Below are 26187 nucleotides of genomic sequence, written 5' to 3'. Positions count from 1 at the left end.
GCACGATTAATAAAAACCCAGAGACGGAAATTGGGGTTCAACCTGAAGGTCAGAAAAACAAAACAGCCAGCCACTGGTTCTTACCTCTACCTCAGTCCGAAATGGCGATCCTGCCTCCAGGAACCTCAGAATGAGACTGTCTGTGAGCTGTCTCCTCCCATTTTATATTCCTCTCTAGGGCTGGGATTAAAGGTGGGCATTACTGGGACCAAAGGTGTGCACCGCCTGGTTTCTATGGCAAACTAGTGTGGCTACTGGAATTAAAGGTGTGTGTCACCACTGCCTGGTCTGTAAGGCTGACCAGAGGGGCCATTGTACTCTCTGATCTTCAGACAAGTTTTTTTTTTAATTAAAATACAAATGAAATATCACTACACATGTGCACCCCCCACATACACAGGCAGCAAGAATAAATACATGCTTTTTTGTTGTTGTTGTTGTTGTTGTTTTTAATGACTGATGTAGTCTTGGAGCTGTCAATAAGTGGTAAGACATTCTTGGTGACTAGGAGGCGTTAGTAGCTAATACAGCCAAATAACTAGCTTTACTTTAGTAGACTGCCAAGGATTGGATGGATTGAAATGCCACCTGGTTAATGATGGCCCATGGGACTTACCAGAAATCCCTTTGCCATGGAATGTAATGGCAAAAATGAGTCACTGGGTTGAAAAAAAAATGAAAGAAAGACAAAGAGAGGGAGAGAAGTGGGAGAAAAGTTGAATATCTTGCCTTTCTAAAACTAAGATTTTATTTTAGGTTTTTTTGTTTATTTGTTTCTTTTGAGGTCATGTAGCCCTGGCTGGCCTCAGAGTCACTTCATATCAGAGAATGACTTTGAACTCATCGTCTTCCTCCCAGGCTTTGGGGTTTATAGGTATGCCCCACTGTACATAACCTAAACTAATATTTTGTTTCATTATTTATTTATTTGGTGATAAAACAAAACAAAATAAAAAACATGGTCACACAGAGCTTCAAGTTCCCTAAGTAGCTGAGATGACCTTGAATGTCTGCTTCTCCTACCTCTACATCCCCCCCATCCCCCACGGTTGGGATTACAGAAGTGTGCCACAACACTCAGTTTTGTGCAGCCGCTGGAGACTGAAGTCAGGGCTTTCCACACTCTAGGCCACTGAGCTTCATCCGCACCCCCAAACCTGACATCATAAAAGAGTGTACATTTTCTTTTCATACTCACTTTTGCCAAGATGAATAGATATGGAAAAGACTGTAGGGCAAGGCATTCAAAGAAATTTCTCAGCCTCCTGATTTTCCACCAAGTGACATCATTGAGGGTGACACCAGTGTCTCTGTCTGCCCATCCATTAGCATCTTGTTGGGCCGTGAGGCAATTTCCTTTGTCTCGTGGTATTTGGTGTACAAGCCCGCCTTGCTCCAGCGCTCCTGGAGATCATTTACTACTTCTGGGATTAATAAGAGCTGCAAGTTTGCAGCTTCTTGTAAAAGCATTGCCACAGGATGGGGACAGACTCTGGTTTCAATCACTTGTACTTTCTTAAGACAGAGAGAGAGAGAGAGAGAGAGAGAGAGAGAGAGAGAGAGAGAGAACCAGATTTCTTCCCCTCAACTATGAGGGCTGACTTTGCCAGTCAAGGGACTAGGCTAGTCCAGGGATCTCTGTCCCTTTGTCTTGGCCTTTCTTATTGCTTGAGGTAGGGTCTGTTTCTGAGGTTGGCCTGGAACTGGCTATTTGCTGATTCACGGGGAGCCTCCTATTTTAGCCTGCTGAGTGCTGGGATTGTGGGTGCTCTAGACATTGTTGTTGGTTTGTTTGTTGTTTGGTGGTCTGCAGAATCTAGGATCACATGGGTGAAAGGTCTCAAGGAATGCCTCTGAGGGATTAATCCCCAGGGGAAAGACTCATTTTTAACTGTGCATGGAACCATTCCCTAGCAGGAATTCTGGACTGAATAAGATGGAGAGAATCGGCTGCGCACCAGCACGCTTTCATCGTTGGTCCCTTTTTTGATTGTAGATGTTGTGACTAGGTCCTATAAGCTCCTCCCATTGTGATTTCCCTGCCATGATGGATTTGTAAGGTGGAAAGATGAGCCAACACAAATCCCTGTCCCCTGAAGTGGCCTCTGTCAGGGCATTTTGTCACCGCCACAGGATAAGAAGCAGAAAGTCTCACACTGTAGATTTGGCTTTTGTTGCTGTCTTTTTTTGGAGAAGAGGGGCATCACTGTGCTTTTGAGGCTGGCTTGAAATTCACTATGTAGCCCAGCCTGCCTGACACTAACAGAAATCTTTATCTTCCTGCTTCAGCCTCCAGAGTGGGGGGAGTTGGGGTGGGGCACGTGTTATAAGCATGCACCACCCTGCCCAGCTTGGTGTTGTTAACACGCCTTGGACATGGGCCTGACTTTACTGGTGTCTCTTTCCTGACAACTCCTACAAGTCATGGGCTATGAGACTGCCCTCCTCTCCATTCTAGAAGCTTTGGTCTTTGAGGCTCTAGGTTCTTTCTCTGCATTTCCTACATACAGGATGTGGAAGCTGACTGCAAACACAAGGTATGTTTGATGAAAAGGTTTTCAGGTCTGGATCCTGCCCTGTGATTTGAGGACAGTTCCCAGGAGACTGGTGACTGTATTGTGCAGTGGAGTTGCCTAGGTTGACCGGGCGAGTTTCCTGTGATGGGCAGGCAGTGTCTAGGAAGTGGCAGGTAGGTTGCCTAGGATGACCGGGAGAGTTTCCTGTGACGGACAGGCAGTGTCCGTGTTGAGCTACATGGATAAGGGCATGCACACCATGGTCCAGAGGATTCAGAGTGAGGATGTTTCCTGAACACATCTCAGTGCAAGCATCTCGTGGTCCCCTCAGCAGGGCATCATCTTGGCACACACTAAAGTGATCTAACAGAGCCTTTGAAGTGGAAGCAACAGGAATGGAACGCAGGGAGAGCAGGGCCATAGCTACTCTTCTGTCCAGTCTTGTTAACATTGCAGTGTTTGTGCCAACAAAGGAATGCTAAAATATATAGCCCCTTTTGCTAACTGAACACACTCCAGGGGTCCAGATATTCTCCATATATTTGTCTGTGTTTTCAGAGATGCTGGCCCCTGCCCTGGTCTCTGGACTCTGCAGGGGAGCCCTGTGCTGCCGGGAGGTGCAGCCTGTGGTCACCCCTGTCCTTATCAGAGGCTACACATCAAGAGGCAGAGGCTGTGTGCACAACAGCTTTATCCCTTCTCACACTTGGGATTCCCCAGAGCTGCTGAAAAGCAGACGTGCAATGGTCTCTGCATCATTATCATGGACTGAGGCTACATGTCTGTAGGACCAAGCGTGTCCTAAGGATTCAACAGGTATTGGTGATTCTTAGCAATACCCAGAGCCAGATGGAGTCAGAGTACTCCAATGTCCTCTCTTCAGTCTGGGGACAAGTGAACAGACTCTGGACTGGAGCCAAATGTTCTCCATAAAACAGTCAAAGGCGCCGGGCGGTGGTGGTGCACGCCTTTAATCCCAGCACTTGGGAGGCAGAGGCAGGCGGGTCTCTGGGAGTTCGAGACCAGCCTGGTCTACAAGAGTTAGTTCCAGGACAGGCTCCAAAACCACAGAGAAACCCTGTCTCGAAAAAACAAAACAAAACAAAACAAAACAAAACAAAACAGTCGAAGGCCAAATGGTCCCTGAGGTCTCTGCTCACCTACCAGCAACTGTGGACTGTGCGTTCCCTTTCTCCACACACATCTGCTGAGCCTCAGCTATGTGTGTGGCCCAGATCCAACCTGTGACCTCAAGAATCCAGGGTGCAGTGCCCAGGTGGCTGCAAAGACAGCATATGTCACAAAAACCTCCTCTGTGATGCCTCCCCATCTGTCTACGATACAGTTGGCCAGCTATGAGGGGCACGTCGAGTGCCAGAGTATGGAATTTGGAGTTAGTTAAGTGTGTGTATGTTTTGCAGATAAGAAAACTGAAGTGTGGAGAAGAGGCCTTACTCAAGTTCAGACAGCAGTTCAGCGGCTGCCTGAGGTTAGAACTGGTCCCTTGACGCACTTCCACCGAGACCAGTCGCCTCCTACGAGAAGAGGAAAACAGGTCTATATTTACATCAGGACCCTGCAATTGTTTTCGTTGGGGGAAATGCTGCATTTCAAGATTAAATAAAGCAAGCACCTTTGGAACAAGTGTAGACATGGCTCTCAATTCTGACGCTGTCAGATCTCCTAAAGAGCCTCTCAGAAGCACTCACGGGAGCCCCTCCTCAGACCAATGAAGTGTTTGTGTGAACAGTGTCCAACCAGGCTCTGTGGCCTGATGAGCTAGTCCACCATGCCATCAATGGCTAGAGAGCAATGCTTCCAAGCAGCGATGAGTACGTGAATCTGAAATTTGATCAGCGTCTCAATTGAGCACATCCAGCAGCCCCTGTTCCTAGACTGTGCTTCCAAGAGCTGTTCCTGAGGGTACCAGGGATTCTGGTGAATCCTTTAGTCCTTGGTTACTGCATTCAATCTCTACCTCTCCACCATCTGCACCCTTGATTTTTCGGTTGCCTTGGCTCCTAGCAGCGCCCTTCCTTTCTTGGGCTGGCAGCACATGCCCTTCCAGGCTCCCCTCCTCCCTGCTGCCCACAGCCCTAGCGAGCTAGCTCTGTGCTGAACTAACTGCACAGCCTGCCTGTCTGGGCTGTTCTCACCTTTCAACCCGTGTCTTAGGACTCTTGTCCACTTCGCACTGCCCCGGTCCCCTGTGCTAACTGCCTCGAAGTAGGGTGCTTTTGGGTTTGCTTTAAACTGCGCTGCACCCAGCTCGGTGCCTATCGCCTACTCCATAAGGAGTTTAACAAACAAAACTTCAAACTAGGCGAGCAAGGCCAAAAGCTGTAGTGGCTGTCTTCTGATACAGACGAACATTCCTTGGAGATTATGCGTCAGGCTTTATGCTCTCCACATAACAGAACAAAAAGAAAAAGAAAAGAGTCGATCAAATTTAACCAAGTAAGTGGTTATTTCCTGTCTGGACTTGGGGTTTTAAAGCCGGCGCAACACAGTGCAGTCCACCGGTCAGGAATAAGAGCTGCTAGGGGTTGGGAGTAGGGTTGGAGGTCTGCTTGCAGATCTGGTCCTCTTGCAACAAGGAGGGAAAGGTTGAACTTTCAGGTCAAGGTGGGGGGACTCCTGGTGGGGAGATCTCCTAGCCCAGGGCACGGTGGGAAGCACTGGGAGGCAGGCGGCAGTTGCCAGAGTTGAACTAAGTTGGCGCAGCCGTTCAGGTTTCGCGTCTCTCCGCGCCCACGTGGGGAAGGGGGCGGGGAGCGGGAGGGAGGGCAGGTCCTGAGCCGAGGGGCGGGTGTGTGTGTCTGTGTGGAGACTGAAGGAAATGAGACAACCTTTTCCTCCCACGGACTCAGTCTCCTCTGGAGTGTGCAGGGCTCGGGGAGTCCCAAGACCGAGTTCACGCGTTCCCAGCTCAGCCCGACTGGGAGAGACGCCCCAAATTGCTCTCTCTGGGGTGCACGGGTGCCGCAGTCACAGGGCACAGTCCCACCTGCGGCACCCCTCCCTGGGTGATCTGACCCCCCTCCCCGACTCAGTCCCCGGAAGTGTGCGCCTGCGGTCCAAGAGAAGGTAAGCTGCTCCCCCGAAGCGCGCTCAGGGTGCAAGGACACCCCAGTTCTACTGAGCGGGAACTCTTCAGCGCTCTAGAATCGGAAACCTCGGCTTTGTTCCGGAACCCCCGTCCAGGTACGGGTCCTGTTTTTCCTCCTGCTTTCTCTTCCTCCTGGCGTCTCCAGCCTATTTGACTGGCTCAGATCACTCTCATCCCTCTGCCTCCACAGCCAGGCTTTGAGGAACCAGTGAGTTGCAAATCTGGGCGCTTCTCTAACTGCTCCAACTCCAGGAGCTTGACTGAGCCGGCTCGCCCGCGACGGTGGCGGGCTTTGGTTTTGGGTTTGTTGGGGGCCACCCACCTGAAGTCGGCTTGGCGTACACTGAAGTACTTACCTGGCTCCCGAGCCACTAAACTATTCGGCGACCCCCCCCCCCCCAGGTCCCAGAGATCAGAGTGAACTGTGGAGTGCAAAGGCTGTTGGCGCCCCCTAAAGCCTTAAATGGGACTCTCTGCTGCTGGAGGGGGGCTCACTCGTGCCGGCAGCGCTTATCTGGGGGTGAAGGTTTTGAAGGCTCGGGGTGGAGGGAAGCGCTCATTGCCGGTTATGAAGACCATGAGGAGAGGAAGGCTCTGAAGCAGGCGAGAGCGAGCCCCATTGGGTGGTTTCATTTTTGCTCCTTATTTAAGCTCGTTTTCCCCACCAACATCAAGCCTATGGCAGGAACTTCTAAAAGTCCTGACTGCAAAATGAAACCACGGAGTCACAGAAGTTTGTAAAGGGCAAAGGGTCCAGCCTAGATTTGGATCCCAGCTGGTCTGAGCCGCACATCCCAAGTTCAGCTCTACAGATGGTTCCTCTGTCCAGTCTGAGCAAGAATCTGCCACTTCCTGCCTGCACACACCCGGGGAGACCAAGCTTTTGCCTTTTATAGCAAATACATAGCAATTCCATTCAGATCCAAAGTATTTATTTACTTCCCGCGGCTGTTTCTGCTCAGTAAAGAGGGTTGTAGCCTTCAGCAGCGTGCTTTAGCCCCTCCTTCCCTTCCAGGCAGTCAGATTTGTGTTCTGCCTCAGCAGGCTGCCTTGAGGTCAAGTCCTGTGTTGAGGAGGCCAGGTCATAGGTCAGGCCATTGGCCTTGGTGATGCCTCCCTGTAGCTGTGTTTTCTCTTCTGAAAAGTAGACAATGGGGCCAGGTGTGGTGTAGCACACCCGTGGGCCTAGCATTCCGGAGGCAGAAGCAGGAGGATGAGAAGTTCAAGGTCATCTGTGGCCACAAAATGAGTTGAGTCCAACCCGGGTTCCATAGGACCCTGCCCCAAAATACCAAAATCAAAAAACAAGTCAAGAAAATGGTAAAGACAGTAGAGTTTATTTTTATTTTGTTTTAGATTTATTTTATATATATGTGCATGCGTTTGCCTGCCATGTGTGTTTTAATTGTGCCCCTTGAGAGATGCCTGGGAGTATCCGGAGGCATTTTTTGGCCATCGCTGCGTAAGTGGGGGAGGATTTGTTCCTTTGGATTGTTCAGGAGAGCCCCCTTTTCACAATGTAGTTATCCGGCCCACGATACTCAGGTTGAGTCACCCTGGCTTAGCTTAGCGTATCGTATCAGTTCACAGGGAGCCGGTGTTCAGCCCCCCTGCTTTCATCAGTTGGGTCTTAGCTGATTACCCCAGCCCCTGTTCTCACGTCTCTCCCCTCCTGTCTCTCCTGTACTGCAATCCCAGGGCCAGAATCCCATTGCTGCATTCCCACCAGGCTGCGCTACCTTCCTGCCCTACACCTTTGTTTTTCCTCCATTGCTAACAGAAAGGACCTGGGTCTATAGGTGTTTGTCAAGCATTGACAGCAGCCCCTCTGCAAACCCTGCGCCAGTCTTCCCAGGGTGGAATCTAACCTGTGACCTCATACACCAGCCCCAGACTTCCCTGCCCATTCTTACCTCCCACCCTCCCGCCATGCTCCCCACACATCCCAGCTCCCTGTGGCTTTGCTCTTCTGACCTCTTGGAATCCTTCCTCCCCATGGTTTGGCAAACACTACATCGTTCTTTGGTCTTGAACTCGGTCTCTTCTGGATGAGGCTTTTCCACTCCATGTGACAGTTTCATTGTTCCCTGCTGCCCTGTCCAGTGGGCTGGGACTCTCTGAAAGTCTTACAGGAAGAGCAGTGTGCTAACCAATAGGGTAATTGTTCATTGTAAAACCGAGTGCCTGCTCAGTTTTGTGCTCACTTCATGAGTTTTGACTCTCCTGATCCTTACATCGTCTCTAAGAAGTTCACACTGAGGCCAGAGAAGCTGCAGAGTTTGCCTAACATCACACAGTTCATCAGTGGTGGGGCCAGCATTCACATAAACATTGGAATTTCGGAACACACACGCTGCTCACTATGTAGGTAAGGGCTTTAGTTTGTATCAGACTCAGTAAAGGTTCAGTGAATGTGAGCTGAGATTTGTTGACTTATTAGTGGGAACCAGAACCCACAGTTTTTCTTTTTAACCTGTACCACAATTAGGATCCAGGACCATACTGTTCATATGGTACTGTTCGTCGGCAGCCCTGGTTTTCCTTCTCCTTTTTGCTTTGTTTGCAGAACTGAGGAGTAGGGTATTGGCCCTAGTCATACCAACCTTGCTATAGAGCTTACATGTGCTAGTCAAGTCTGGGACAGCACAGAGGAATGCAATTAAGACTCCCATTTGGAGGATCAGGCATGAAGGAAGGGACTCTGGGTGAGGGGGTGAATAAATGCCGGCTCCCCCTCCTTCTACATGGCAGACTACGCCTTCTCGTTTATCTATTAAAGGTAAAATTTGTTAAGGAATTTATTAAGAGTGCCCACTGCTGACGCTGGATACTAGGTTACAGCTGGTCATTTCACCAGCTTAGAATCCTGTTTCCCTCAAAGCAGCTGTGGCTTTTCAAGCCGGATCCACTCCTTTCTGGTTCCGGGGCCTTGCTGTGTTAGGCCAAGTTTGACTCCATTGCCCAAATCCCTGCACATTTGTGTACTCTGTCTTCGCACTCAGCTGTTCCGCACACAGCTTTCTCGTTCCAGGAGGCTGTTCCCTAAAGTTTAATGCGATGAGATCACCTTGTGTGGTGTGGTTTCGTAAGGGGTCCGGGAAACACTCTGGTGAGGGTGTTTCGCAGGGTGTATCAGGGTGAGGGTTTTCCTGTTCACCAGTCCACACGACAACTTGCAGTTTCCCACCCTAGACACTTTCTGTCCCTTGGCACGGCTCCTGCCTAGATCACTAGCTGCTGATGCCAGAAGCAGGTTTCCCTAGGCTATTAAAGATAGGGAGAAAAATCCAGACCCAAGAGCTGGGTATCTCTTCTGTTTGACATTTGGATAGTCGGACCCCCTTCCCCCAAAAATAACTTGCTCAGAGTGGTGGGTGGGGAGGCAGTTGGTACCAGGGTCTCTGATGTCACACTCCGTTGGCTCTCTCTATGCACCATTCTTCCGGGTCTCTGAGAAATGTATCCTGCTGTTAGACTCGGTGCAAATCCTGTTTGGCTTATGAAGAGATGTCTTGGTCCAGTGTTATGATCACTGCCTGAATCTTCAGGTGTTACCTTGTACTTGGAATGCTGGTGCATTGTGCAGCTTGGTGCTGGGGGCTGGAGACACACAAACATGACATTTCTCAACTAGGTCATAGACCCTGATGTGGCAGACTTGTGATCACCAGATTGTGCTCAGTGAGAAAAATGGGCATTCAATAGAGTCAGTCTGTCATGCAAGAAGAGTCAGGAAGAAGCTTGCTGGGCTTGGGGGCAGGGCAGGGCCATCAAGAAGCAAACACAGGCCCAACGCAGGAGATCACGAAAGGCCTCTGCAGATCTTTAGGGGTTTGCTGGGCACTGGAGGCCCAGAGATAGGTCTGAGGAGGTGTGGCTTGTCACCAATCCAACTGTCTGTCCTGGTATTGCTAGCGACAATGGAGTGGGCGGTCCCGGTTCAGGTGTGCAGTCCTTTCAATGGTGACTCTGCCTCCTATCTCTGCTGGTCTGGTTTCCTCATGGGGCCAAGGGATCAGAACCTAGGGGGTGGAGGAGGGACACTGTCTCCAGTAAGCAAAGAAAACACAGTCGAAAGAAAGCTGAGCTCCGTAGCTGTGCATGGCTGTTTTGTTTTCTTTTCAAAACCCTGGCTGGTAAACTGTGTGGATGGGCCCTCTGGAGCCCTGGCTTTGGAACAGTTCCCTGTATAGCTTCTAGAAGTCTGTGTGGATAGCTAAGTAATGGGTAAGTTTCTCAGACTTAGGGAGAGAGGGGCAGAAGTAGAGAGGGTGGGGAAGGAAAGCGAGACAGAGATGCGTGGAGAAGAGAGAGGGTGAACTAGAAGAGATGGAGTTTGATATTCGGGCCTATTCTAATGCAGCAGGTCAGTGGCTATCAGGGTTGACACACTTCCCTGAGCCCAAAGCCTTTTGTGTACACTTACTGCATAAAGCTCCCATGGGTGATGGGCTCATCTGCTTGCTGATTGCAAAATGGATGGAGGTCCCTCTGCACTCTAAACTTGACTCTGTTCACCATTCAGCACCCCCTGGGGAATGCAGGCCCTTTTGGAGAGAGGAGTGAGCAAAAGCCCTAGTTAGCACAGGAGGCAAACCTGCCCACCTTCAGGATGTCCTTAATGGGGAGATAGGAAGACAGCCACACAACGCAGGGGTAAGTGAGGACAAGACAGAGATGATAATGTAATAGTCCAAAAGTTGAATTTCCCCTGGACCCTCAAGATGAGAGAAGGAGAAGCGTGGGGCCCTGCTGCCAGCCACAGCCAGGGCAGGAACTGGTCTCTCAGCGAGACTTTATATGGCTCTGATGACTTATCAGATCACCCCGCCAAAGGCAGTGAAGATGGAGGACACGGGCCACATCCTGACCAAGACTGAGCAGTACCGCTTAGATTTAAACCTAGATTTCACATTAGCACCGGGGTGGGGAGTGTCACTGGACCTCTTTGTTTCTCTTCCTAATATCTGATTGGCTTTCATCTGTTTTTTTTACTGTTTGTTTTATTCTTGCTTCTGGCTTAGTGAGAGTGGATAGCTGAGTCTACCAGGGCCCAGGCTCTGACCCTAACAAAGCCAGTAATGGGGTCAGAGGAAATTTATTCCATCCAGAGCGCAGGGGATAGAGGCAGGAGAGGGTATCTTCTTTGTAAGGTTATCTAGCCTACCCTGGAGGAAAGGACTCCAGGAGTGGGGGGGGGGGTCCTAGTAATTATAGGGGTCCCAGGGGTGGAGCTTTAGTTAGATATATTTGTCTCGTTGAGTCTACTCTCTGAGGGGTGTGTGTGTGTGTGTGTGTGTGTGTGTGTGTGTGTGTGTGTGTGTGTGTGTAGAGGGGGAAGGAGGAACGGAGGAGGGAAGGAGAAAAGGGAGGAAGGGAAGGAGAAAGAGAGACCCCATTCATAGCCAAAAGGCAGACCCACTACCTTAGACTCAGCCATCCAGCCCAGCTACAGGCCATCTCAGGACAGTATCTGACTATTAAATATAGGCTATGTGAGATCTTGTCCATCCAACAACAAGAAAAAAATGATTGGGGATGTCGCTCATTTGGTAGAGTGCTCGCCTACTTTGCCTTAACCGTTGGGTTCAAGTCCCAACTTGAACTACATAAAGTGAGTTTGGTGGAACAGGCCTGGAGGAGAATCAGAAGTTCAAAGTCATTGTCATCTACTTAATCAGTTCACAAGTTCAAGGCCAGAAAGAGAGCCAGCCAGTGGGAACAGCCATTTCCTGGGCTTCGGCTCCCTTTCCGGTCAGACTTGCCTTCTCTGCATCTGAGAGAACTCTTTTACCTCTTCCTTCTCCTCTTGCCCCGGATTTGATCCCAGAGGCAGCCTGCCCTTTGTCCTCCTGTGAGAGGAGGCGGAAGTGCTACTCAGCAGAGGGGCCACCATAAACTTGGGAGGAAAACAAGGCTTTTCCCAGAATACAAGGCAATGAGCGAAACCTCCCTTCTGCTGTGTATTCTCTGTCACTCAGGTCACTCAGAAGGGCTGTGGCCTGAGGGAGCATATTTCAGGGGATCTCGGTCCTGTTTGAAGAGTGATAATCACAAGGACTGGCTAAGGCTGTTAGCCCAGGCGCTGGTACAAACACAGCCAGCTGCTTTCTTCCTTGCTCATCTTTTTAGGACAAGACAGGTCACAGCAGCCCTCAAGGAAGGGGCAGGTGACACCTCTGGGGGAAGAAGACAGGCAGGTGCTTTGCTTTCTCAAGGTCCACTGTCCAGTGTGCCTCTTGGCTGAGCAACCTCGAAGAGCAGCTCTCTGCATTGGGTCCCCCGCGGTGCCATAGTGAACCCATGCATACAGATGTAACACTTGCAGGTGTCCTGTGTCCTGAGGGCACCGCTGAAGTGTCCAGGTTCTTCTGTTCCACTGCAAAGAATTGGGCCAGGGCACATGATTAGAAATAGAAGGCAACGGTTTGTTACCAGAAGGGAAGGCCCTCCCAAGAGTGGGGATGGGCTGTGAGCTGAGGGAAAACCTGTGCTCAAAAGCATGGGGCCATGAGGAGCAGTCCCTTACAGGGTGTTTACCGAGCGCTGGCTTTCTGTCTTCTGTGCTCTCGCTGTTTCTTGAGTGTGTCATATTCAGTCCAGACACAGCTGTGAAGGATGGCTTTTATATGTTAAACTTGATACATCTTTCTCTGGTCTCCTGCTCGACTATTGGAAGGGGCGGGGCGCTGAGCTGCCACTGGTCTTCTTCAAGGACTTGGTCCCGCCATCTCTCCAGGGCAGGGATGGTTTGCAGAGGCATTTCCCAGGGTTACACCCTGAGAATCTTATACAAATTCCAAAAGTAACACCTCAGACATTGCTCTGGGAGGAACACAGGTGACAGTTGGACACCCGGCTCCCACAGATGTCTTGGAAGCCTTGGTGTGTTTGCCCAGCTCAACACATGACCATTTGCCCACACCTCACATGCCAGCCAGGAGTATGTGAGAACTCTCCTTCAATAAGTTAATGTCTTCCTAGTTTGTTTTTGGTGGCTGTAACTGCATACTCCAGACTAGACATTTTATTGTTATTATTTTAATGTCTTTTTCATACATAGTTCTGAAAGCCTATGAAGGCCTAGTGAAGGCCTCCCTGCAGGATCATGATGTTGTAGATGACATCGTATGGCCAGACAGAGCGAGCAGTCTAGCTTAGGGCTTGCTCCTTCTTCTGATAAAGTAACTCATGCAGGCCTAGGACCTAATCCATGACCTTATCTTATCCTAATTAGCTCCAAAAGGCCACCTGCAAATCTCATTTATGTGTGACGTGGGGATTTGGTTTCTGATCAGTGAATTCTAGAAAACACGTCGAAGCCATTTCAGATGTTCTAAGACGCGGAGAATGACAAAGTGCTGTGTCCCAACACAGTGTCAGACACTTCACTGAGTCTGGGCAGCAAGTAGGAGGGTCCAAAGGGAGGGGGAGGAGAGTGAGACCCGTAGGCAGAGGGACTGATGAGGGTGCTGTGGTTGGAGGGGGGGGAGGTGGGTCTGCAAAAGAGAAAGTCTCCATCAGGAAGGGTCTTGACGAAGTACCCGAATTTGACTTGGAAGGCACTGGGGAGCCCGGCAGGGTTTCACACGGGAGGCCAAGTCCAGGCATCATTGTAATGATAGATAGGCTGTGAAGAAGACACTAGAAAGAACCAGCCGGATGTCAGATGAGCAGCCTTGATGTCACTGTAGTGTGGGTGTGTAAAGGCCTGGAATCTGGAGTCAGAGGACCTTGGCTTGCTTTCCTGCCTCCAGCACCCCATGTTATTTGGACTACATGGTAAATGAGAGTGTCTTCTCTGAATGCAGAAACTGTTTCCTCATTTATGGGTAGTATGGCTAGTGTCAGATTCTGTATGACATAAATGTATTAGCCATAATGGGCATGTGATTAATTTCATATTGTTACTCTCATCCAGGCCAGAACTAATAAGTTTCTAAGACACCAGTAACGGGGGTGGAGAATTGGGCACAGACCCAGGAAACACTTGGCACTGGAGTCAACACAATCTGGTGACTGATTGGATGAAGGGCTACAGAAGGGCAGGAACTCATGATGACTGGGGCAGTTTGGCCTGGGCAACCGGGGCAAGGATAGTGGAGCCATTCATTGTCAGAGGGGGTGGAGGGGTGGAAGAGGGGAGGGCCAGGGTGCAGCATGGCAGGAGAGGGCAGTGAGCTCAGTTTCAGACTGGCCAACTTGGAAGCATCAAGGCCAGGTGGGGAGAGGTGTCTGGGCAGATGGCTTCATGAGTTTGGCATTCAAGAGAGGCCTTAAAGATTTATGAGCCAACTTTTAGCAAGAAGCAGTGAAGTCATATTATGTATCATTTGATCTGGGAGTATTATGGGGTATGGGAAGAGGGCCATTGGTAGTGCTTACTTTTCAATGTTTATCTAATGTTTATTTTGAGACAGGGTTTCTTGTAGCCCAGGCTGACCTCCAACTTTCCTTACAACTGAGGGTGACCTTGAACTTCAGATCTTCCTGCCTCTGGGATTCCAGGCGTACATTACCAAGCCTGGTATGTGGTTTATGCTTGGTAAACACTCCACCTATGGAACCACACCACTAGGTCCAGATAGTCCTTTTCAAGTGTGCTGTGCACTCTAAACCCTTGTAGAAGCAGAGGTTTCTCTGTCCAGCTCCATTCTACTGTCACTTTCTAATAGTCACTCAGAGGCTTGTATTAATCATAACTCTTGGCCAATAACTCAGGCTTACTACTATCTATCTCTTACATTTAAATTAACCCATATGTTTGTCTATCTTTTGCCACATGACTCATGACATTTTACCAGTACCCTAACACATCTTCTTCCCTCAGCAGCTGGCTTGCATCTCCCCTGACTCCGCCCTTCTTTATCCCAGCATTCTTAGTTTGGCTCTCTCACCTAACTCAGTCGTGTTCAGCTACTGGCCAGTCAGCTTGTTGATTAAACCAATCAGAGCATAATTTACATAGTGTACAGGAACATTCCACAGCACCCTTGTAGTAATCTTAATTATGAGCAAAGAAAAACCATCAGGAAGGGGATTGCTGTAGAGTCTTTACTTCAGAGAACAACCAGCACCAAGGAGGACTCCTATTATTATTGTGCCTGTTTTACAGCTGAGTAAACTGAGGCACACAGGTGATGAGTGACTTCTCCATATGACTCTCCATGACAGACCCAGGATTTTCACCCAGCTTGTCAGGATCCACGCCTGCGTCAGACCGCTCTGAGAGCAGGTCTTGCTAGGATGCCACACTGAGCTGCAGGAGAGGAAAAGGAAGACTGTGAAGGCAGAATTGGAAGGGGACTTGCAGAGAGCAGGAGGACGCAGGAGACTGCAGTGTGGGACAGCTTTTCCAGAAAAAAGGGGCCGGCTGCCCAGGATCAGGTCAAGGCCACACAGGGTGAAGCACCAGTTGACTAGGGGATTAGAAGACCTTTGAGTGCTGAGCTGGTGGGCGGGGTAGTGAGAAGGATGGGGTGCTGAACAAGTAGAAGGTGTGGGAGTGCAGCTGAGCTGCACAGTTATTGACAGAGCTCGCATGGAGGTCAGAAGAGAGAAAAGGGGGGTGAGTTCCAGGAAGCCAGGAAGCCCTAGCACTTAGGGGAGAATCCCTAGGAATGTAGCGGGTGTGGGAAAGCCTTCAGGTCTAGCTCAGCTCTTGTTTGCCAGCAGAGGATTCACATTGGAGAGGAGATTTTGAATGTAATGGATGTAAGCAAAAATTCTCACATGGTTTCTGCTGAATTAAATATCAGAGAATCCACATGAGAGAACCATATCCCATCTCCCGGGGTGAGCATCTCTTTGCTCACTTTCGTTTCCACAAAGGCCTTTGGTGTGTGGTGAGATAAGGAAGTCCTGGAGGGGTCTGCTGCCGAGACCTGAGTGTGATATCCAGAATCTACGTGACCAGCACACCAGGGTGCTGCGAGCTTGGAATCCCAGCAATGGGGAAGTAGAGACAGGCATGGATTTCTAGGGCTCTCCAGCCAGGCAGTTTAGCATACTAGGTGAATCCCAGGCCTGTCTCAAAAGAAAAAAAAAGGGGGGATAGAAAAGGTGGGCAGCACTCGAGGTGCTGACCTTGGGCCTCCACACACACGTGTGCCCATACTTAAACACACACGTGCACACACAAACACAAAAAAGCCCGGGGTGGGTGTTTCAAGCATCCGGCCATTCACAGGTGGAGCACAGGAGCTTTCTCTCACCATGCCCAGGGAAGAGTCATTACTTGTAGAATCCAGACAGGTAATGTTCAGGGGCAGTGTACTACCCCCGCCCCCACCAGCTCCTGGGTTTTGCCCTCTGAAGAGTCTTCAAGGTACCATGACATGCTGGGGTGCCCTGTCCTCTGTGGGAGCAGGTGCCTGCTCTGTACATGTCAGGGAGGTGAAAGTGATAGCTGGCATAGACCTTGAGGAGGAAGGAGGGGATCCCCAGGGACCCCAGCCCTGGGAGAATTATGGAGTGTGACTTTCAGTGCACCTGCTTTGAATGACCCCGGGTGATTTGACTTCTGTCATTTAAGCTTGTCATATGAGAAAATCTAGTTCATTTGCTAGATTTTTCTGGGCGCAGGAACACAGACTCAACGGGCCTTCTGAAGTGACTCCCTCTTCTTGGGAGAAGGACAGTTTCTGGGCTTTGGAGACTTAGGATTCTCTTACTCAGACAGGGACCGTGGAGGGTTAAAGTCTTAACTTAGGCACGGCTTTGCTCCAGCTCCTGACACTAACATCCCAGAGGCTCTGGGCTAGAATTAAGATCTGGCTTCCAACCTTGTAAATATTCTGTGGTTGAAATGGCATCTTTGCTCTTGGAAGTTTCTTAGTGAAAGTACACACCTTCACAGAGGCCTCTGACCAGCTTTCCTGGAGATGTGCTGCCCTGAATCCAAAAGGCCATAGGAAAGGGCCGTGTGTGTGTGTGTGTGTGTGTGTGTGTGTGTGTGTGTGTGTGTACATGTGCGTGGGGGGGTCAGGTATGCTTGCGTATATGGGAATGTGTGTATTGTATGTTTAGCTGCAACTATGTGTGTGTATCTGCGTATGTGTGTGCAGGTGTGCTTGTATGGGAATGTATATTTAGATGTAGCTGTGTGTGTGTGTTCAGGTATGCTTGTGTGTATGGGAATGTGTCTATGTGTGTGTTTATCTGTAGCTGTGTGTGATGTGTCTCTGTGTCTGTATCTATGCGTCTCTCTGTGTATATGTCTCTGTGTGTGTCTGTGTCTGTATATGTCTGTGCATATATATGTGTGACTGTATGTTTATGGGTGTATTTGTATCTTTGTATCTTCACACCTACAGCAAACTGAATTATTTTCTTCATTTTCTCCCTCTGGGTGTCAGAAAACATGAAGCTGGCATCTTTCGAAGGTTGTATTTCAAACTTGGAGGTTTTATGGGTCTGTGGAGAGACCCTCCAGGAACCAAAGATGAATGGGGATGTGGGCCTTTGACTGGGTATTGGTGTGCACAAACAAGGCACTGTCACAGAAAAGGTAGGAGCCACAGGTGCCTTGCCCCACCCTTCTTTGCAGGGAAAAGCAGGCATTCTTCCCCAGGAGGGTATGCCTATGGCTCAGTGCAGATGTGGACTCCATGAAAACATATAACCCTTGATGTGGCTTTTGTCCAATCCTGTGGTTCTGAATATTCCATCAAGGGAAAAGTCTGGGCATGTGGAATGAGTGCAGAGAACTGTGTGTTATATGATAATTAGTAGTTTATCTTCTATACTTCATTATTGAGAACACTGGAGTGTCATGGTATGCATGGAAGCTTGGAAGTTAGGCCCCAGTGGGCAGTTTATAGCTTTAGATGCTACTTTAACAGGATACCTTGTAGATTCAGCATATACTGATTAAAAAGCTATCTTCATCCAGGTGTTGTACCCCCACACCTTTATTCTAGCACCCAGGAGGAAGAGAGGCAGGTAGGTAGATCTCTGTAAGTTTGAGGTCAGCTGTTCTATATAGTGAGTTCCAGACATCCTGGTCTACAGAGTGAGTTCTAGGACAGCCAAGGCTATACAGAGAAACCTTGTCTTGAAAAACCAAACCAACTAAACGAACAAAAGCTCTCAAAACTAGAAAGACAAATTATTTTAGCTAGGGTTACTATTGCTTTAATGAAACGCCATGAGGGAGGAAAGGGTTTATTGGACTTACACTTCCTCATCACTGTTCAACGCTGAAGGAAGTCAGGACAGGAACTCAAACAGGCCATGTGCACGGAAGCAGGAGCTGGTGCAGAGGTCATGGAGGGGTGGTACTTGCTGGCTTACTCCCCATGGCTGGTCCAGCCTCACCCTCCAGAGTGCTGGGATTGCAGATGTGAGCTCCGTGCCATGTACAGTTGTGTCTTTATAAGAGGATGCGTTCCTCCACAGGCGTCGCCGAGCCTGCCTGGTGCTTTAACTGAGCAGCACACTGGAAAGCTGGAGTGGGAACAGTGTGCGTGTGTGTACAGTTTGACTGCTTGAGGAGACTTGCAAGGATTTGTTAAGCGATCTTTCTGCAACGCCAGATTTCCTAATTGATGACACATCAACACGTGCGCTAGTGTGGTCATCTTTCTGGCAGGAGACCCTTCATTCCGGAGTGGCACTAATGTAGCCAGCTGGGCTTGGAAACCCACAGTGGGCACAGACTACTATTGAGTGTGTCTGCTTACAAGTTTTAAAAACTAATTTTAAGTTTTTTATTGTTATTTTAATATGTATGACTATTTTGCTTTTATATATATCTGTGGACCACTTGGCTATTGGCAGAAGCCCCAGAGGTGGTTGGATTCCCTGGCACTAGATTTACAGATGACTGTGAAAGCTGCCTGGGAACCAAACCCAGGTCCTCTGGAAGAGTGTTCAGTGGTTAGCAATGGGTGAGTTTCTCATTCTCCATCTTCTTATTAGACACAGGGCCTCTTACTGAGGTTTCTGCTAGGCTGGCTGAGCAGTGAGCCCCAGGATCTTCGTGACTCTGCCTCCCTAGTGCTCAGATTACAGGTGCACAGTGCCATGCTATTTTTTAAAAATGATCTATTTATTTTTATTCTGTCTGTATTAATGTATGTGCATGCAGTGCCCACAGAATCCGGAAGAGGGATCAGATCATTTGGAACTGGAGCTCCTCACCCGACCTCAGTGTCTTGACTTCGTCTTCAGGTTCAACGCAGTCTGCTTTCTCTGCCAGCTTCTCCCATGCCAGGCTGATCCCCATTTGTTGTCACTTGAAGCAGGGGGCTGCAGTGCAGAGGGTATAGAGATTAGAATCTCAGTCTTGCCAAGAGAACATTTTCTTTTTATTCAAATGTGCAAACTGTGATTATAAACTTTTGATCTTCTTGCCTCCTCCTCCAAAGTATGGATCAGGTGTACCACCTTCCCTAGTTTATATGGCACTGGAAACTGAAACCAGGGATTCATGTGTGCCGGGCAAGTACTCTACCAACAGAGCTGGATCCCCTGCAGGTCATTCAGGATGTGAACATCTTGGTACCGATTTCCAGCATGTGAGCTCTACTTCACAGAACCAGCTGTGAATGTCTTTGAAAATTCTTCTTCTCTTTCTGATGCTGTATCTCATATAGACCCTACTGAAACCCCTGCCCCAAGGCTGGCTCCAGGAACTTTATGTCTATAGACAGAGCCTCACTATGTAGCCAGGGATTGACTTTGAGTTTCTGCTTTTCCTGCATCTGCTTCCCAAGTGCTGAGACTATAGGTGTGCATTACCACCCGTGGTTCAGAGCTGTGCCGGAGCTAGAACCTGGAGCGCTCTGTGTATGAGGCAAGCATAATTAGTTATGAAGTCCAATGAAAATAATGTTATGGTCTGGGTCATCACAGCGTGAGGAACTGTGTTACAGGGTCACAGTGTTAGGAAGCTGGAAAGGCACTGCTTTAGACACTCCTCTGGTTGTAGGGCCTAGGACCCGATCTCTGATCTCCACACTGGAGGTCTTCGGGTTTGCTGGTTCTGGTGTCTCGCTGATGATTGCATCTCGGGTGTGACCGTGCCATGGGAACTGCATGTGTGTTGTGGTTTAGGCTGCTGCAGAAATAAACTGAAGCCAAAGAGAAGTCTCGGAGCATCCAGCGCCTCCGTGAAGGGTTACATCAAACATCTTCCACACTTTCTTCCCATTCTGGAGACTTCACATAATTAAAAACATCCCCAGCCAAACACTAAATAAATTTTACACATGCTGCTTGAATTACTTTACAGGCTTATCCCAGGGTGGCTTTCTCGGAGATTAATATTTCATTGAAATGATTCCTCTGGGCAGGCAGAATCCAGAAACTGCGGAAACTCGACATTTGCTTTATATGATAAAACTTCAGGGTCGGACTGCCTTTTGAAACTTTTTTTTTTTTTTGGATAGGATGCTCAGTTGAAAAAAAAAGCACTCTTTGCAGAGCCCATGTGGCATGAGCCCCAGATTGTGTTTATATCTACTCAGATATAAAACTGAGAGAATGTGCCTCCAGATGCTATCATATGCTATGGCTACAGAACCGTTATAGTTTTTGATTAGTGAGCAGTCCTGTGGTTTGGATGTGGTGTGTTCCCTGAAGGCTAATGTGTCTGAGGATTGGTCTGCAGTGTGGGGATGTGGGAGGTGATGGGACCCTTGGGAGGGGGACCTTGGGGGGTCTTTAGGTCATTGGTGCTGAGTATTGATGGTCTTTCTTGTTGCCATGACAAAAATGACTTAAGGAAGGAAATGTTTGTTTTGTTTCACACTTTGAGGGTGTCCTTCATTCTGGAGGGACAGCATGAAGCCTGGGGAATAAGGCAGCATGGCCCCACAGCCAGGAAGCAGAGAAAGCTGAATGCTGATGCTCAGATCTCTCTCCTTTTTATTCAGGCTAGACTCCACCCCAATCTCACACCGAGAGTGGGCGCTTCCTCCTCAGGCAAACCTTTCGGATAGCATTCTCACAGGCACACCCCGGGGTGTTTTCTATGTGGTTCTAACTCTAGTCAAGTTGATGAAGATTAATCGATACATGGTGCCACTCTGGAAGAGATCAATGATGTTCTCAGGGGGTCCGCTTAGTCCCAGGAAGCTCTTCAGCTTGCTGTCTGGCATGTGACCTCCCCAACTTGTGTGTTCCTCCCATGTAGCACCATCCTCCCTGAGGTGACTTAGCTAAGAAGGTCCCACTAGGGTTGGTTACACACTCTTTCGACTTTCATTCTCCAAACTATAAGCATCAGGCTGTGATATATGGTAGATCACATTAATTGGCTTTTCAACAGCAAACACATCTTGCGTCTTTAGAATAAACGTCACACTGCCATGTCATAAAAAGTCATGAGAAAGAAAACAAACCTCACTTTCTGTTGACCCTGTTTGCTGATACTGTTAAGGACCTTTATGTCTGTCTGTCCTAAGGATTTTTTTCTTTTAATGTTTTCTCTTTGCCGGGCGGTGGTGGCGCACGCCTTTAATCCCAGCACTCGGGAGGCAGAGGTAGGCGGATCTCTGTGAGTTCGAGACCAGCCTGGTCTACAAGAGCTAGTTCCAGGACAGGCTCCAAAACCACAGAGAAACCCTGTCTCGAAAAAAAAAACAAAAAAAATGTTTTCTCTTTGTTTGGGGTGTATATTAGGATCATGCTAGTTTGATGAAGTGCACTGGGGAGTAGACTCCTCCCTTTTACATAGAATATATATTCATTATTCTGGAAGCCATAGAGTATCCGAGCAAAACAGTTTGGATCTGAAGATCTGAGGGTGGGGCTGGGATTAGTTAAATTAGTAATTCAGCTTTTTCCTTTTCTTTTCTCAAGTGCACATCTGTGTGTGTGTGTGTGTGTGTGTGTGTGTGTGTGTGTGTTTGTGTGTGCGTGTGCATGTGTGTTTCTAGGGGATGAACCTAGGCTTCCACACATGATAGGAAAATAGTAGCCCATTGAGCTGTATGTTTGCTTTCTTACTCTTTATTCTTTGATGGGGTCTCACTAAACTGCCCAGAATGACTGCCCAAACTGTGGCCTAGGCAGGCCATGAACATCCTGCACTCCCTCCCCCAGCCTCTTGAGTAACTGGAAATACAGACCCACCTTGGAATTCAATTTATTCACAGTTAAGGGCTTGCTTGAATCATCTCTGTCTTTGTGGGTGAGCTGAGGTGCATGTCTGGGCTTTATTCTGGGGACCAATGGCCAGAAGTTCAGAGCACTGGATTTGACCTGCAGCCCTTGTTACTTTCCAGCTAGTCTTCATGGAAGAGCTTTCTCCCTGCCTTGATTTCCCATTTGAAAAAATGAGAGCAATCACACCTACATCACAGGCAGAAGCATTCAGCCAGTTCAAGGGAAGGCCTTGGTGATGCATGCTGAGAATACAGTTAGTCACTGATACCCTGAGCAGGCCTCTAATGGAGCCTTTATGGCATTTCCCCACTGCTACCCCGTTGTTGGAATTAATTACTCTTTCCCCACTGCCCCTCTAACGTTTAATTTACATGCTCTCCTGAGTCCTTCTTGTTGCATCTTAGGAAGCTAGAGTGCACTGGCTATGTTCATTCATTTCTACATTCCGTCATCCATTCAGATAAGTCCTCTGAGCTAGGCAAAGAGGTGAGCAAATGCGGACCGTTCCTCCGTATTCTCAGATCCCCGAGAGCAGCAAACCGCTTAGCTAAATAAATGGTTCCAGTGCACCTTTGTTAATATTTATTGGTGTGACATAGGCATGCTGTCTATCTTGGGGCAGGAAGGTAATCTGCCTTCAGACTGAAACCCATTTGGTTAAGATTAGAAACTTAAGGGCCTGTTTCTATTGGTGACAGCTGTCTAGTCCTGGATGGAGCACCAGACTGTTAGGTCTCTGCCAGAGCAGCACAGAAGCTTCTGAGGGTGGGGGCCATCATGTTGAGTATGGCTTGAGTCAGACAAGGTCAAGCCAGTTCCGTTAACTCAGAGCCTTTGCTCCATGAAGACCAAGTCCTTGTCAGTCTCTGAGAAGTCACAGAAATGCCCGTGATGGTCCAGACAATGTCAGCTGTGCTTTAGAGCCTGGAAATCTTGCCCCACTCCACGGTTTGAATCTGGACATGTGACAGGATTTGTTTGGAACGGTTCCTGTGCTAGGCACTGTGCTGGCCGCTACAGTTGGAAAACGATGAGGCGTAAGACCCTGACAGCCAGTCTCCTTCTGGAACAGTCTCTGGAAACACAGACTTGGTGGTGTCACCAGGGCTGCCTGGCTAAGGCTACTTGCAAGACACGCTGGTCATAAAACTAGCTTTCATGGGCCGAGATGTGAATGTGGAAATCGATGGAACGTGTCTATGTTTGTGAAGATGCTTGTCTGGGAACATGTGATGGTTTATGTTGATTGTCAACGAGACAACAACCAAGAGATTAGCTTCCAGATGCACAGGTTAGGCTAGCCCGTGGGTATGCCTGAGTGGGAGCGTCTTGATTAAATAAAGCAGGGACAAGCATCCTAAATGTGTGTGGCAGGCACCATTCCTGGGGGCTGGAGTCCTAGAATGGAATAGAAAGGAGAAAATGCATTGAACACTGTGTTCATTGCTGCTGCATCCTGACTGCGTGCTCCTGCATGGCTTCCCAAGGCAGAAGGGCTGCCGTGCACAGCAACCCCAGGCTCCTGCTGTGTGCGTTCCCACCATGGACTGTACCCACAAACTGTACAAACCCTTCCTACCTTGAGTTGCTTTTGTAACAACAACAGGAACAATGACTAAGGTAGAAAGGAACAGGAATGGGTGCCAAGGATCTGTAGGGGAAGTGACCAAAGATAGGGTCTCTTAAGTGTGGGGGCAATTCAGATAAGAGAAATAGACAAAAAGATGAGTAGAGGGAGTGAATGATCAGAAAGAATAGGAAAATATTGGAGAAAGACATACATATATACATACAAATGCATACATTTGCATATGTGAGTACCCATATCTCTGTTAGGTATACACACATGCATATCTGTGCATTTGCATCCACATCCACACATGTACAGGTGGAAGGAACTAAGAAGGGGGAGAGTGGGGAAGTTTGAGAGAGAATTATACATGCGCATGTCATTTCTCTCTAGTGTCCCATCCTCTTGCCTGTGTGCCCGCTTTTTTTTAATATGCAAAGATGAAGAATTAAAAAGGCAAGAATGAAGAATGAATCACCGTTGGAATGTGACATAGGAAGGAGGAAGTGATCTGATAGAAAGCGCTGGTGTCAGTTCTTTAGACCAGCAGGGAGGATTGGGGGTGGGGGAGTTATCTCTGCTTTCTCAGGAAAGCTGGGAGGATGATGCAAACTGAACTGGTTTTCTTTTTTATAAGCGCTGAGCACTGGACAGGAGACCAGGCAAGTGGGGGTTGGAGTGATTAAGATAGGCCTGGGGGAGAAAGGGGTTGTCAGATAGGTCCTGGTGAGAACTGTGGGGTACAGTTGTAGTAACCAGACTGTCTGGAAAGAATGGCTGAGTCTAGCATGGTGTGCCAGATGAACACAAAGAAGAAGGGGGTGGGGCCAGGGCTCCAGGAGAGGCTGGTGAACTTGCAAGCTTTGACTCCATCACGGGGAAGCAAGCTCAGGTGGAAGAATGTGATTTCCCAGGGAATCTCTCACCCAGCAGTCCCTGAACGTCAGCTCTACTCAGTTATGGGAGACTCTCGGGTTAAGCAGAGAGATTAAGACATGTCCCTGCCCCTAAGTGTTTCACAGCCCAGGACTCAGAGCCGAAGAAGCCTCTCAAGGGGCTGATGGGGTCCAGAGGACTTACTGGGAATGACTTGTTGCTGGAGGGCAGTGGTCAGCAGAATGTATGTCTCATGGTCACCATGAGAGCTCGTGTGCCCCATAGAGGAAACTTAGATATCTATCTGCTTGATTATTTCCCTGGGACTATGAACATACTCTCTATAGCCAAGGGGTGGGGTCTGTGCCCAGCTCCCCGTGTGTGTGTCAGTTGGTTTGTCATCACTGACCAAACAGTGTAAGGGAGCAATGTTTGATTCACCGTTCCAGAGGGTGTAGTTCATGCTTGGCTGACCTCTTACACCTGGCGGATGAGGTTTCTAGCTCTGAGCCACCAACACAACTGACTCCATGCTTTTTGGATAGAGCATCATGGTGGCAGCAGTGTGTGGTGGGACTACTTTTTCTTTTGGTGGACAGAAATGAAAGGAAAGGCTTGTTAAGATATAACCCTAAGGACATGGCCCCAGTGACCCCTGCATCCCCTAACTAGAGCTTACCTTTTGCAGAATCAATAGGGTGAATGTTTATGCTAAAATGGTAACAGTAACCGAGTCTTGCCTGAGAGCTGTGAACCTCTTGGTGGTTTCCCAGTCCTTGAGCATGGTGTAGCCCTGCCTCACATTGGGGAGGCCAACAATCAGGTGGTTGTGCTGTCCACAAAACTGGGTGCCTTAGCAAGCCCAATCTGTCACTGAATACCGAAAAGGTTCCTAGAGAGCTGCTGTCTCTTAGATTTTGATGGAAGTCAGGAAACGCTGGTTGTGGTATCAGCAGCATCCATAACAGGGTGATGAATCAACGCAGCAGCCAGATAGCACCTTTCTTAGGGTTTCCAAGGCTGTGAACAGACACCACGACCACTGTAACTCTTATAAAGGAAACGTTTGATTGGGTGGCTCACTTACAGTTTCAGAAGTTCGGTCCATTATCATCATGGTGGGCAGCATGGTGGTAGGCAGGCAGACGTGGTGCTGGCTCTATCTTGATCAGAAGCCTACAGGAAGTGGACTAAGACACTGGGTGGTATCTTGAGCATATGAGACATTAAAGCCCGCCTTCACAGTGACATACTTCCTCCAACAAAGCCACACCTCCTAATAATGCCACTCCCTATGAGTTTATGGGGGGCCAACTCCATTCAAACTACCACAGAGCACAAGCAAGCCCCAGGTGAAATCTTTCTTCTGCTTTACCCTCAGTCTGCACTGCTACCAGAAGATGCTGTCTGCAGTCAGGACAGGTCTTCCCAGGTTAACTAAGGCAGTCAGGATAATACTTCAGTTGAGGTTCCCTATTCACGTGGGTCTAGAGCTGACATTAAACCCAACTACAATAATCCATTCATGAAGACAGGGCTCTCATTATCAAACCATTTCCTAAAAGCTGGCAATCAAGCTGTTTTCCGTGAACCTATGACATCTCTTATAGTCAGACCATGATGGTCAGCCCCTGATTGTTGTCATGAGTGTGGATCAGTGAGCCCCACAGACCTGCTTTTGCATGTAGGTACAGGAGTTTGTAATGAATTACTGATCCGCAGACAGACAGGGATTGTTGTACACTGCAGGCAGGAATGTAAACCAGTCGGGCCACTGAAGAAATCAGTGTGGGGCTTTCTCAAAAACTGGACTTAGATCTTCATATGACCCGTCTGTATCTTTCCTGGTTGTTTATACAAACGACTCTGAGTCCATAGATCACAGAGGTACTTACACGCCAGTGTTTATTACAGCAACATTCACAGTTAAATTATAGAACCAACCTAGGTAAGAAATCTCTCTCTCTCTCTCTCTCTCTCTCTCTCTCTCTCTCTCTCTCTCT

At 48.7% G+C, this 26187-nt stretch overlaps 1 protein-coding gene across 1 annotated transcript in view; it reads left to right on the top strand.

Moving 5' to 3' along the window:
• Positions 1–5333: 5333 nt before the first annotated feature.
• Positions 5334–26187, top strand: part of Eva1a (eva-1 homolog A, regulator of programmed cell death) — a 50456-nt gene continuing 29602 nt past the window's right edge. The window contains exon 1 of the mRNA XM_013352841.2: positions 5334–5720. The gene's annotated coding sequence lies outside the window, so the exon portion shown is untranslated. The remainder of the gene's footprint in view (positions 5721–26187) is intronic.

Source organism: Microtus ochrogaster (assembly GCF_000317375.1).
Source record: "Microtus ochrogaster isolate Prairie Vole_2 chromosome 14 unlocalized genomic scaffold, MicOch1.0 chr14_random_3, whole genome shotgun sequence".
Lineage (NCBI taxonomy): Eukaryota > Metazoa > Chordata > Mammalia > Rodentia > Cricetidae > Microtus > Microtus ochrogaster.
This window is presented reverse-complemented; position numbering and strand designations above follow the sequence as displayed.